Genomic DNA, 13980 nt, shown 5'->3' with positions numbered 1-13980 from the left:
ATGCATGAATTGTTTAATTTGAGAAGCTCTTATTTAAAGCTGGCTTAAAGGGGTATTCTAAATGTTACCATAAATAAAGCTACATTTAAATGGGGAAAAAAATATACAATATGCAGCCCGTTGTCAATTCACTGCTGGATAAAGGCCTCCCCACGCCTTATCATTCATCAGAGTGTATTGACAATTTTAGATGTTACCATTGATATTCGCTGTGGCTGGGAATTGAACTCGGGTTGCCACGTTCAAAGTGCAGGCTGCTAACTTACTGCACCGCCGGTCCACCGAGGCAACACATTGCAGTTCCCTAACTTCACTATATTATTTTGGAAGTTATATTACAAGAATAGCAAGTAATGTTGTACTTATCTCATGGTTTTATCATGCATGGAAAGTTGAACAGGGGATCCAAATTGTGCCATCATCTTCTCTGACCCATATGTTCGAAATGGGCCATAATACCCATCCAAATAAGCCACCGTTTAATATTCTAGTTGTATATCCATGGATTTATAAATCATGAAAAATTGTTAATTTTGCCATGGTAAAATAAACATGAGGATTTGAACCAATGGCTCAATGTTTAGCGTGCTGGGCTCTGAGCCTGGTGCCCTGGGTTCAATTCCTGGCCAAAGCTGACATCAGTTCGAGTGAGATCCGAACCGGTCCTGGGCCCCACCGCCCACACTGACCATCGTGGTGAAATATGGTCAAACAACTTCGGATGACAAAACACGGCGCAGTGGATTAGGATAGGATTTAAAATCTAATATTTAAAATACATCAGTAAAAAAACATGTGCGGCCAATTTGTCTGTCTCCAATCAATCAGTAAGGTCGAATATAACTGATTGCCGAATGCCGCTCAATATGCAGCCCACTTGCACATTCTTACTGCAGTAATTTAATTGTTCCCGTTTACAATTACCATTCCTCAATAATAATATTTCAGATGTTGCCGTGGTGTAATGGTTTAGCCCACTGGACTTGTCATCCAGAAGTCGCCGGTTTGATATCTCACCACAGCAGTTAAACGATGGACACATTTATTAAATCCCCCGGCCTCTGTCAACCCAGCGGCCTCAATGGGTTCATCACAGCCAATCGGCAGGTCGCGCGCGTCTGGTGGTGTAAAGTGTGGCTACAGCTGTCTCTTTCAAGACGTCTGGCCAACGTGGCAGAAGATGCCACAATACCCTGTGGTTGAGATCCTTTTGCAAGCAGTGGCGAGATTAAGCACTTGCAGGGCTGCACTTTTACTTTGTAATAATACTATAATGCACTCAGGAAAGCCTCCACACAGCTCCTTTAGAATTACGGTATTGCACATATGTAAGGATAACGAAGTCCTCACAAATTATCATCTTCTGTCATGCTATTTCCCCTGCTGGATAAAGACCTTCACAAATATTCACCATCCCTCACAGCCCTGTGATACAACAACCGCCATTCGCCACTAAGTGGTGGTGACGTCGCCACTGCGCTTGTGCCAGGCTATGTGCACTTTAAGGCCACCTTAAAGTTTCGAACGCCCACTGGCAGGTCACAGAACAGACCCAGGTGCCATGGGTTGACGGACTGAGATGACTGGCCGATGCACCACCTGGTGCCCTCTACTGTGCAGCAACCCACCTACTACCTGCACCGGAGCCGATTTCATTGCTGCATCTTCAGGGTGAATGCACCCTCATTCTTGTTTCTCTCCCTTGGTCGCCACTCCGTTGTTAGGCTTGATGAGCGTCCTTTTTACCACGTCCTGACCAAGCCCCACTTGAAAATGTAAACTTCTCCGAACCCTACTTGCTATGCTGCCCCCCCCCCCCCCATACAGGGGCATCCCTTTTCACTACCATTGGCTACCTCGAGCAAGGTGGCGGCTCCATCTCTCCGTGATCCACCAACCCCATTTCCCAACTGTCCGTGCCATGGAACACACAAAGGTCATATCTGTTAAAAAATAAAAATTCAAATATAAATTGTGTTGCTCTTGAGACACGTTGGTGAAGAAAGGAAATGTTTGTTTTTAAGTGGATGTGAAACTCTTGGTCTTACGCAATCAGTCCCAGTGACCCAGCACCCCAGTAAAACATGCCAACGTTGGGCTAAACGTTGACCCAACGTTGGCATGTTTACTGGACACTGTGTCTTTCCAAATATACTAATTAGCATCCTTTCACGCGCCTGATGATTGCTAAACGTACAACAACCAGCGCACGATGTTTCATTTGAATTGCTCCCCTCTGTCGCATGGAACACAGACGTGCACACATACACCTCCGACAACAACAAACGTCGACCGAGTTATTTCGAAATGTTATCAATATGTTAAATTTGTTTTAAATAATAAAACGTCCCTTTTAAATATGTGAATTGGTCATGTCCCTAAATATTGAACCAATGAAGACACCACCATCATCATCATCATTGATATTTCCGTTCAGACTTTAGTCTATAATTATCGATGTTTTCAATAAGAAAAACAACCTATCGAATGCACACCTGTCAACCCCTTACCAGTGCTGCCTAACTTATTACAGACCAATTCAGACCTTGTTTGTCATCCCGTGCCCTTATAAATCTCAACGTTCATCCCACAACGTCCAATCACAACAGAAAAACACAACACAAATAGACCAAAAAAAACCTAAGTTTTTTTGCCCGTATTGAAACGGCTGTACGCCGTATGGACCTGAAAACTCAATTTCCCTATACAAGAATACGGGGTAAACCATATGGGTTGACAGGTATGCGAGTGTTCGCTATTGATTCACACGGTCAAGATCGCTGCTGCTGTTTGTCTTTCGATGTCCCATCCCCTACTCCAGGTTGATGAGGCGACACCACCGGGTTTTTCAGGTGAAATTTGGTGGCGGTGGCTCAATCATCACAATCACCGTCATCGTCACTATCGCCACCAACAACCCAGAAACGAATTTCTGCAGCAGTAGGCGCGTGCAGGCCGTCTACGCAGACTCCCAAGAAAAACCGGTCCGGTGGGAGACCGGGACGCGGACAGTGGCAGCAGCAGCAGCAGCGTCATCGCCATTATCATCATCAACACACGCAGGCGTTGCTTAATGCGTGTGTCTAATTGCCGGTCATGAAGTGTCAATGTACTTAACAATGGCCCTGCACTAATACAGACAAGGGGTGCCTCTCCACAATCAGTTGAGCAATCGGAATCAGCGAGGGGTGGGGGGTGTAGTAGGGGTGAGGTTGGATGTGTGTATGTGTAAAGGGGAGTGTCTGAAAGTGGTGGCTATGATGCCCAAGAGACGCGCAGTCACTTGATTAACCTAGAGGCAATTCATTTACCAATCTTGACTTACAACAGCAGCAGCAGCAGCGTATGTCGTTGTCGCGGTGTTTACACAAAGACGTGATAATATTACGTAACGAGTGTGGGACCATTTACGTATTTAAGCGGGTGGATGGAGTGCCCCATTCATTGTCTTTTGAAGTCATCCCGATGGAGGTATGATACAGTTGTTACCGAGCGCTGTTGGGACTTTTGCTGAAACACAATTTACATTTCGATTCATGCCCATAATAATGAATAAACCATGCCGTCACCATAATGATATGCAAATAGTTCTCCCGGTTATTTGATGGGGGTAATGATATGGGTTTTTACGTATGGACTCTCAATTTGTGTACCATACAGTAGAATTGTCTTATGTTCGTATACTTCACCATGTTTTACATTTCTTGATAATATTTTGTTTATTAAAGTACCCTATTGCCACACGTTTTTCGTATTATATATGTTTTATTTAATTGCTGTGACCATGATAATGGTTGTTATACAATGTTATCACCATCATAGGTATACACATTGATGGTATATTATCATACATTAATATTGCGCCTTTAACCAAGACGCTGCCTAGTGAACTAACGTATGGTACAAGAGGGTTTGGCGAGATGAAACTGAATGAGTGGATGGGATTTGTGTGTGTGTGTGTGTAAAATGTGGTGGTGACGAAGCGTGGAAGAAACGAAGGTGGGCGAATGACTTGATGGGTGACCACGGGGAGATGGGGACCGGGAAGGAGTTTGTGCGAGGTGGAGAGTAACAAGGGGAAAAGGAAGAGCGGGCAATTGAGAATAAGTGGGTTTTAAGAGCGGAGCGGCGGAGGGTCGTGAGAGGGGGTGATTGATTGTTTAACGTGCAAGGGAGGTGTGTTCCAGCGAAGAGAGGTGAGACCCTGTGCGCACGACAGGAGGAGGAGGAGGAACCTAAAGAGAGGGCAAAGATTTAGAACGCAGAGCGCAGGGCAGGAACGTAAAGTGAGATGAGATAAGAGCGGCAGGGAGTAGCCATGCCGTGGAGAGATGTATTGTAAAATAAGATCCGTATTACCACTCGTAATGTACGTGTAATCATCATCACTTTTATCAGTTAGCTATGTAAGAACGCATGGATAAACAACTGCAATGTATATTTAACATTGTCTTTTTTACTATCTGATTTTTTTTAAGGTGTCCTTATTATAACCTCGCATTTTATTCCTGCAACTTTAAATGAAACGACAATTGTCATCTTGTTATATAAATGTCTTTATTACAGTTCACCACTGGCATCATGAACTCCCCACTCCTAAAACAGCATGTGCCACCGTCGGCAAAGTAATACTAATGATATGATATCTGTATTCATTACAGGCTTACAAAGCTACTATCATTATTGCACTACACTTATCATTAAAGTCGTGTTTAAATGTATTCAATATAAGCACATATCATCAATATCACTCGTACAAGTGTTATTCACCGTTTCATCTTTTGTTCTGTAATTATACTTTACAACCTCGCATTGTTACCGCCATCGTTATTAAAGTTAAAGTTTCATCGATACAGTATTACTATCTTGATTTGAAGCTTTCGTGACTGCAGGAATCCATATTCTTTGGTTCTTTCGGTAAAGTCACGTAGGTATAAAATAAATCTCGACGTTTCGGGCGCAACACAAGCATCCGTCATCAGGTGGGAAAGCATGGTCTGCTGCTGAGGCCGACTGTTTAAACACGTTCCTTCGGAGTGGGCAGGTAGGAACTTGGTTGGACAGCGCTTTCGTGCACGACAGACAGACAGACAAATAATCCCTGGTGGGCAGTGTGGAACCTGTGCCTAACTGTATAAGTGTAGTGTGTAGGTTAAACGTTGAGTTTTATAGGGGCACCACGGGGTGACCAGCCCCTCCCCTCCCCTCCCCATATGCACGACAGACAAATAAAACATGGTGAGCATTGTGGAACCTGTTGTTCCTACCTGTAAAAGGTTTTATACAATGCCATCCTTATTAAAGTTAACGTTTAATCATCGATACAGTATTACTATGTTAATACCACGTATCTCATTGTCAAGCTCACAAAGTAATATTCTTATTTACTACTGATGTACATCACACCGGACGTGTTCATAAACATCATCATAACGTTATGAAATGCATGCCTTGCAAAATAACCACATATATTTCCTGCTACTCTTGTTACGATACAATGCCAGTCTTACCATAGAGTAATTATCATTACTGTCCGTATAATTTGTAAATTTCGCAGTGCTACAAAAATTTAACGATGATCAAAACTGGTGGTGTTGTCATTATCACGTTTTAAAATAAAATAAAAATCCTCTAGCACGACGCAACTACTGCCACGCTCATTATAATACGTTACAAGTTTCACCATCCATAAGAAGTTTTTGGGTTAAATCGCGTAAATATATAAATGTGTCGTTAAAACCCGCCACCACCCTACACGGCCAACTAGTAAGGTTTGTCACGTAAACAGAACGTGGCCAATTCGTCACTAGTACAGGACACCGGTTTGTTGGGGAGCCATGCCACAAAATTTACAAACGGAGTACGACGTTTCGCCAGTTATTGCAACTAGCTTCATCAGGCGACGGCCCGATTTGTGCAGAAGTCTGCGTAGATGTGTTGACCACCCTTCTGCGCTCTTGCGAAAGCCTACGTGTTAAAGTGTCACCATATTTATCATCAGTATTTTAATAATCTCAAGCGCAGTCCAAACATTAATATACTTTAATTCAAACTGCAGGTATCAACGGCAATAAAACTCAACACATTGATCAACAACACTGCCCCAAAAAGTAAAAATGTGCAATAGGTGATGTTTCGGGCTGTGGCCTTTTCCCAGGAAAATTACAGGTATTGTCATTATCACCGTTTATCATCTTGACTGACGGTATAATGGCATTGTATTATAACGTGACATCACCAACCAAATACTACACATACATGCAATTAAAGTCTAAATGCATTCCCCTCTTTTTTAAAGAGCATGAAAACGATACATTACTACTGTTGTAAGTTGACATAGTCATCATGATCGTTATATAATAATAACAATATTAAATTTTTGTTATCGCAATTTTAAATCTGAGCATCTCCATGAAGTCTGTGTGCAAGCGAGCAAACAAAAGCGACACGTTCGGATGACGATATAAAAAAAAACACAAACACGATTTGAGCAGATTTAGGGATCCATGCAACAAACGCCCACAAGTGGCATCTGCGGCACCGAAAGCCACACAGATGGGGGTGGCGTATCGTGTTAAATGATCGATGCGAGAACGTCGCTCCCGAAATACCGCGTTAATGTGGTGACATTACACGATAAATGTATCACTCTCGCATGAAACAATGAGGGTGTTTCACCTAAGTAAAAAAAAAGGTAATTATTATTTTCATTAATAACTGTGTGGCCTGCGTCTGTGTACTTCTCCATTTAAAAGGTGTGCAGTGACCTGGGCGATCTGAGCCAGGTAGAAAAAAAGCCCCCCCTAGTCTCTGGTTCTTTCGGTAAAGTCCCGTAGGAATAAAATAAATGAAATCGCGACTAATTCTAGATTTGAAGCTTTCGTGACTGCAAGGATTCATATTCTTACAGCCACGACAGCTGTATCAAGCACTTGATACAGCTGTCGTGGCTGTGACGGTTCCACCTGAAGACGGAAGCTTGTGTTGCCTCCGAAACGTCGTGATTTTTATTTTATTTTACTTTTATTAATTTTAATGTTTCACCTACGTGACTTTACCGAAAAAACCTAAGAATATGAAATCGCGACGTTTCGGGCGCAACACAAGCGTTCGTCATCAGGAGGGACAACCACGGCAAAAAACAATTGCTGAAGTGGGCAAAAAAGATGGTTTCTTGCTGTGGTTGTCCCACCTGATGACGGACGCTTGTGTTGCGCCCGAAACGTCGTGATTTAATTTATTTTATTCCTACGTGAGTATGGATCCCTGCAGGCACGAAAACTTCAAATCTAGATTTAAGTCCCCCTAGATTGTTCCACTAGGTGGAGCATAAATGTGATCAAAGATCGGTTTAAGACGTAGGCGTTCGCGACCAATATTTTTCACAATAGGTGCTTCTGGGTTGAATCGCCTAAACATAAATGCGTCGTTAAACCCGCCACCACCTGACACCGACAAATTGATAAGGTTTGCCACGGAAACAAAACGTGCCAAGTTCGTTACTAGTTCAACACACCGGTTGTGAGTTGGAGAGTAACCTCACAGCATTTACAATTCGAGGACAACGTATCTCCGGTAATTGATATACTGGTAGATGATGCTGGTTGCAATTAAAACCGAAAAACCTCTATGCAATCAAAGATGTTGGACGCCCATGCAAAACTGAACATTAGAAAGACCCACTCGCTTTTTCCCCCCTCCTTACCTATTTCCTGTTCTCCTTGAGGATTTAAATCCAACTTTGTGGCGGTCAACTGCAATCCGGTGACGACTGAATCGTGGGTGGGAAATGCTTGCAATTGGAACAATGGGGCCTTTTGGTGCTTAAACTGCAGCCAACGTCGCGTGCGGAGGTCGATTTTTGGATTAAAGGTGGGGTAGGAGGAATTGTCAGCAGGTGTGGGAAATAAGAAGAGGAAGATTTCGCTCTAATTCGTGACAAGTTGACGTTTAAATTGGTATATGATCATTGGGTGCCACTTTTTTTTTTATTACAAAATGCCATTTTATAAGAAAACTAATTTGTATTTTCCGTGCCTTTTTTATCGGTCGTGTTCCTTTGTGACGTCCAATTTTATTTCTACAGTAAGACCAATACACCCATTTCATGAAGATTGCTACAATTTGTACGGTTGTCACTATTGCAACTTAATGCTTGGATACATTTCACATGTCTTCACACGTTCAGTTGACAAATATATCGCTGCTCTTCCACTTTACAGTTATGCAAGGGCACTTCTGGCCACGAGAGCTTTCTGCCATCTAGTGGCAACATCTGTAAATAGATCTTTATTGCAAACGATTTATCCAGGATCAAGCTCCGATTTTTTCCCCCAAATTGTACTGACATGTGCTTGCAGAATGTTTATTTTATGCATTGAAATGCCATCATTATAAGAATGTATTACGATAACAGCAAACTCCCCTTATGTGCCCACCTGTCACACATTACCTATGACGCATGCTCTTGAATTAATCCATTGACCTTCCGATTATCCGCACTTCAATTATTGTTATCCAACGTTGACCTGACTTGTATTGACCCAGAATTGACCTTGGAGATGCTGTGTAAATTTGTAATTTCTCCTTTTTCATCCGCACTCAAATGTGTCAAAGAGCAGCGACCTGGTGGAAAAATTCATCATATCCGTGCATATCGAGAATTGACTCTACATAGAACTATGTATACCTCTTATCCAGATTTCCTTACGGATTATAATGCACAGCCCTTTGTCGTTCCATTATTATTGGATGAAGCCCTCCCCCCCCCCCCCCCCCCAACAGTGCCGCTCAATAACAGTTGTTGATCCATATTTCACCATGCTGGTCTGTGCAGGTTGGTGAAGGGGGTGAGGTGTGGGAGGTTGTGGGGGGATGTTAGCCGTGGCCAGGAATCGCTCTCGGGGAAACCAGGTTTGTAGCAGAATGCACAAACCACTCTCACCCACCACTGTGCCACCCCTCAACGTGAATAGTACAGTATCATAAATTCGCCACAACTTACGGATTTGTCCCCCCCCCCACCTCTTCTGTGCAAATTTATACCCTTTAAAAAAAAAGTGAAGACGAGGGTCTAGAGATTGAATCTGAAATGTAATAATGTGTAGGAGATGTACATGAATATCATCGCCATCATAATGACCTCACGCTTTCCTTATCCTTATGATACTCACCACCACAACTCGTGTTGCACATGTATTAAATGTACCCCCCCCCCCTCCTTAGGAATCGCAGTACAATACATTTTATATTAACACTGCTACTGGTTTGCTTTGTGTCATCGGATGTCCGTACACGATGGCATCTTGAGTTGCAGCTTCATTTAGATGGGATGAGAATACAAGTTTTATATTTCAAGTGCATTCATCCAATGGGAGGTGGGGGGGGGAATAAACTTAAATATTACCGCTACCAGTCCATCTCTCTCAAATTTAGCATTCTCATGAAGAACGTAATCAACCAGGTAGGGCTTTGACTGGTATGTTATCCGACTCTCTGTTGTATTGCATTACATTTCTAAGTATACTAGATTTGTGTTTCTATTTCATTTATACCTGATGATGATTGCTTGTGTTGCAATCGAAACGTCGTATGCTAGTATTTAATTTATTATTTTCTCTTTATACGTGACTTTACCGAAAGAAACAAAGAGTAATTCCTGCAGTCACGAAAGCTCCAAATTAAGTATGTCCATTACTATTTTACTTGCATTAAAACACAAAATGATATTTGCAGTAATCTTGTTAATCCACTGCTGGATGATCTCCCCATGCCGTCCCAGTCCATCTGAGTTATTTGACCATGCTTTACCGATCATGCTGGTTGGTGCCACCTGGTGAATTTGGGACCCATTTTTAAAACACAGCATTGTTAGAATTACTCCGTAATTACAATAAAATGTCATTCTAAAAATCCTACTTTCAATCTAACACGCACGCACACCTTCTTTCCAGCTTCACGCAGGCTCTAAAGACCAAGTTCCCCCGTATAGCCTTAACAGACTGTTGGGGAAAGTGCTGTTAATGAGCACCTAATGAAGGCCGACACGGCACACGAGGAGGTGGGTGGCCAGCACCACGCCCAAGCCGCATTTGTCTTCCGAGGTGGCAATGTTTACACATTTAACCAGATACTCGTTTGAAGCCGAGTAGACCTAGGGGGAGGCCCAGGACCGGTTCAGATCTTTGTCGACGGTGTTGGCCGTGAGCGGCTGTCGGCGCAGTGCGCTAAACATTGTGCCACCCTCTCTCACACACACACACCATCATAATGGCACCGATGCTGTTGCATATGCATTAAATATTTGTCCCCTCTCGTTAAATATATTAATCTCGCAATACGCCAGTGCGATTTGACTGTCAGCACAATCGGTCATCGTCACCATCGTGTTACGCACGCTCCTAATTCAAACATCGTTCGCTCGCGCGCACACACCCACAGGTCAACTGATGCTGTTACACACGTATCACCTGTATACACTCGTTGAACATACTTTGCTATTGTATTATCGTAATCGGCCATGTTCTTTCCACTTCTAGGTGATCGCCCAGCATCATAACCCCCCCCCCCCCCCAGGGTACTTCGTTAACAACTCGAATCTCACTCCTCCACAACGGTGGTACCTGTCATTCCATCACCAGACTTGTCCTTCTGTTATTATCTCCCCAGCACACTCATTTGTATTGTTATACCATCTCTAATTTGCATGTGTTCTCTAATTCACGTGTCCCCGCCTCCTCCGTCTCGCTTGTCAGTTTAAATTCCACAAATATCCCTATGCTTTTCAGCTTTTGTATGTTGGACTTCTTTTGCACCGTACGTAGCCAACCGTGCTTATCGCAGGTGCCAGATCCATTTCTTTCCGATTCGTATATCACACCAGGTAATATGCACTGATTGAAAACTTTCTACCAAATTTTTTTTTTTAGATCCTTACCTGCCATTCAATAATTATTAGCTAAGATGTGCATCCTGTTTTTCCAGGTGTCTTTCCAACAATTGACTTTGTTTTGAACTTTTTGTATTACTTTTAATTTGCTCGTACCATATTTACATTTTGCCTTACTTTGCAGCCTTCTTTGCTTCCAAACATTCCCTGCAGTTAATTTTTTGTTTGCAACCTAGTAATGAGAAATTTAGGTGGTTAATACGTTGAGCATTTGATATTCATGCCTTGTTTTTCCTCCTCCAAACCTAGTCTTTAGAAAACATCTTCTTACGTCACAGTGGTGAGTGTATTTTCCAAAAATGTTAACATACAAACCATTGCCAAATAGTGTCACAATTCTTTATTTCAACAACTCCGCACATGCTACCATTCATTCCCTCAATTCATGCATTTGTGCATTCATTCATGCATCCATCCATTCGTGCATTTATTTATTACGTTCATCCATTAATGCATAACTTTATCCATTCGTGTGTTTTTTTACTGATACACATGGAGAGGCGGATACTGCAAGCACAGATACACATGGAGATTGGGGCACGGAAACGTGCAAGCACTCGCTTCTCTTCAAAGATCAACTCTCCACGGAAATGCGACTCTACTGATCCACGAAAGTCGTGGGTTAGCGGATTCTGGCCCTAAAGGCGTCCTCATATCTGCAGGTAATGAACTGGCCCCTTTCCCAGCATGCCACTATGCGTCATTAGTCCCTAATTATCCACGTTGGTTTGTGGATAAGCCGAGTTGCGTGGAAAATTCATCCTCTTATCTGCGGTCATCCATGATTGTTTTCATATTTTACTCTGCGGCTAAGAGGAGTAAAATCCATACCTGTCTACTCATATGGCATACAACTGTTTCAATACGGGCAAAAAAAATGTGTTTGTGTTTCTCCCTTGTGATGGGACTTTTTAGAATGAGCGTTGAGATTTATAAGGGCACGGGGTGACCAATAAGGTCTGAATTGGTCTGTAATAAGCTAGGGCACTGATAAGGGGTGGACTGGTATAAAAATCGCGGATGACCCCATTTATCGCTGCAGATAAGAGTTATGTACAGTGGTTTTGATTGACACTTTTCCAGTAAATTTACTGGAATCTAAGCATCATACCAAACTCAACACCTCTCACACCACTCTTACTGCGACACGACTATTACATGTTCCTCTTAAAATCCATCTTGTGTAACTCTCGTATCACCGTTCTTACTTTTCCAGTTCTGTGATTTTTATAAATATCACAATACATGCACATTCCTATTTGCGACATCCACTACGATGCCACTTTGTGCTGCCACACATTGTAAATGAATCTTACTTTTTAATGTTAAACCCATCGTGTCACATGCGCATTCCCAATCCCAACAACTTTGTGCCATAGTGGTGAGATGTTAACTTCCTCGCCTGGTATTCAGAAGGTTGTAGGTTTGATCCCGACCCTGACGCCTGTATATTTGGAGTTTTCATGTTTCTCTTGCCGTGGTTGCGTGGATTTTTCTCCCGGTTTTTCCCTCCGTATAAAAACATGCGTTCGGCTATTTGGCTGCTCTGCATTTCCACACGATAAGCCACTTCTGTTGAGCTATCATTTGTGGCCAGGTAGCTTCTGAAAAAGAGCTAATATACCTCGGGTGGGCCTTACCTGGTGAAATAAAAGTTCTTAGTTAAGTTTTAACATCAGTCTGGTACAATATAACACCACTCTTACTACACGGGTATCAAATATGTTCGCTTCAAATTCAATCCTCGCATCTTCTGCTCGACTCACCACCAACACCATATTGATCATTTCACGGATACATTCCTCATCCGGACATCACCCTCCCACACAGACCACCACCGCGAATGTAACTTGTGGTGCCACCTACACATTGCATCCCATGACTGTACTTTTACATGTTATTGTAATAATACTTTAACAGTGCTGCAATGTCATTTACGGGCAGCGTGCACTCATGATGTCAACCACTCATTCCGAATCCCAACAGCACCACCACCAACATCACGTGTGCTGTCTCACACGCACAGACACACACGTACGCATTCCATTCCATTGCTATTAAACCACCACGGTCTCACTTTTAACAGTAATATTACTTTTTAAAGTCGTGTAATATCGTGGGCATCATTAATTTATAATGTAACACAAGCAGTCTTAATCTCAACTCCACAACCACCAACAAAACTTGAATTGCCACACACACTACATGCCATTACAATTTATACCACTGAAGTTTTACTTTTTCTCCTGGTGACGATTGCTTGTGTTGCAATCGAAACGTGATATTTTTTTGATTTTTTTATTCACTTTATTCTAATTTTTATTATTTTATTGTTCTAATCTACGTGACTTTACCGAAAGACCCAAAGAATATGAATTCCTGCAGTCACGAAAGTTTTAAGTCAAGATTTTAACAGTCCTACTGCTTACCAGAGGTGGGACAAAGTCATTGTTATGCAAGTCCAAGTCGAGTCGCAAGTCATCAAATTCATGACTCGAGTCTGACTCGAGTCCAAGTCACATGACTCGAGTCCACACCTCTGCTGCTTACTATTTACAGTGCTGTAATATCATCAAAAGCATCACAGTGATGATATAACACGTAGTTCTAATCCTAACAACATAACTCAACTACCACCCACACGTTACGTTCCATCGTCAATTAACCACTACTGTTTTACTTTTAACAATACTGATAAGATACTTTCGTGCTGATATTGCCATGGCCATTACGATGTTAAAACGCACGCCGTCCTAATCACAACATTAAGGACACACTCAGACAGGACCACCAACAACTAGCATCACCACGGTCTCTCTCTCTCTGCTACGACTCTCATCGCGTGTATTCCACCATCACAATGCCCCAGCATCATCACCAACATCACCACCACAATGCCACTGAACTCTGCTGCCACACGACATCTCTCCCATCACGTGAATTACACCCACCACACCACCACCAACACCACAATGCCACCTGAATTCTGCTGCCACACATCTCTCCCATCACGTGTATCACACCACCATCAC

This window comes from Lampetra fluviatilis, chromosome 11, assembly GCF_964198595.1.
Source record: "Lampetra fluviatilis chromosome 11, kcLamFluv1.1, whole genome shotgun sequence".
Classification (NCBI taxonomy): domain Eukaryota; kingdom Metazoa; phylum Chordata; class Hyperoartia; order Petromyzontiformes; family Petromyzontidae; genus Lampetra; species Lampetra fluviatilis.
This window is presented reverse-complemented; position numbering follows the sequence as displayed.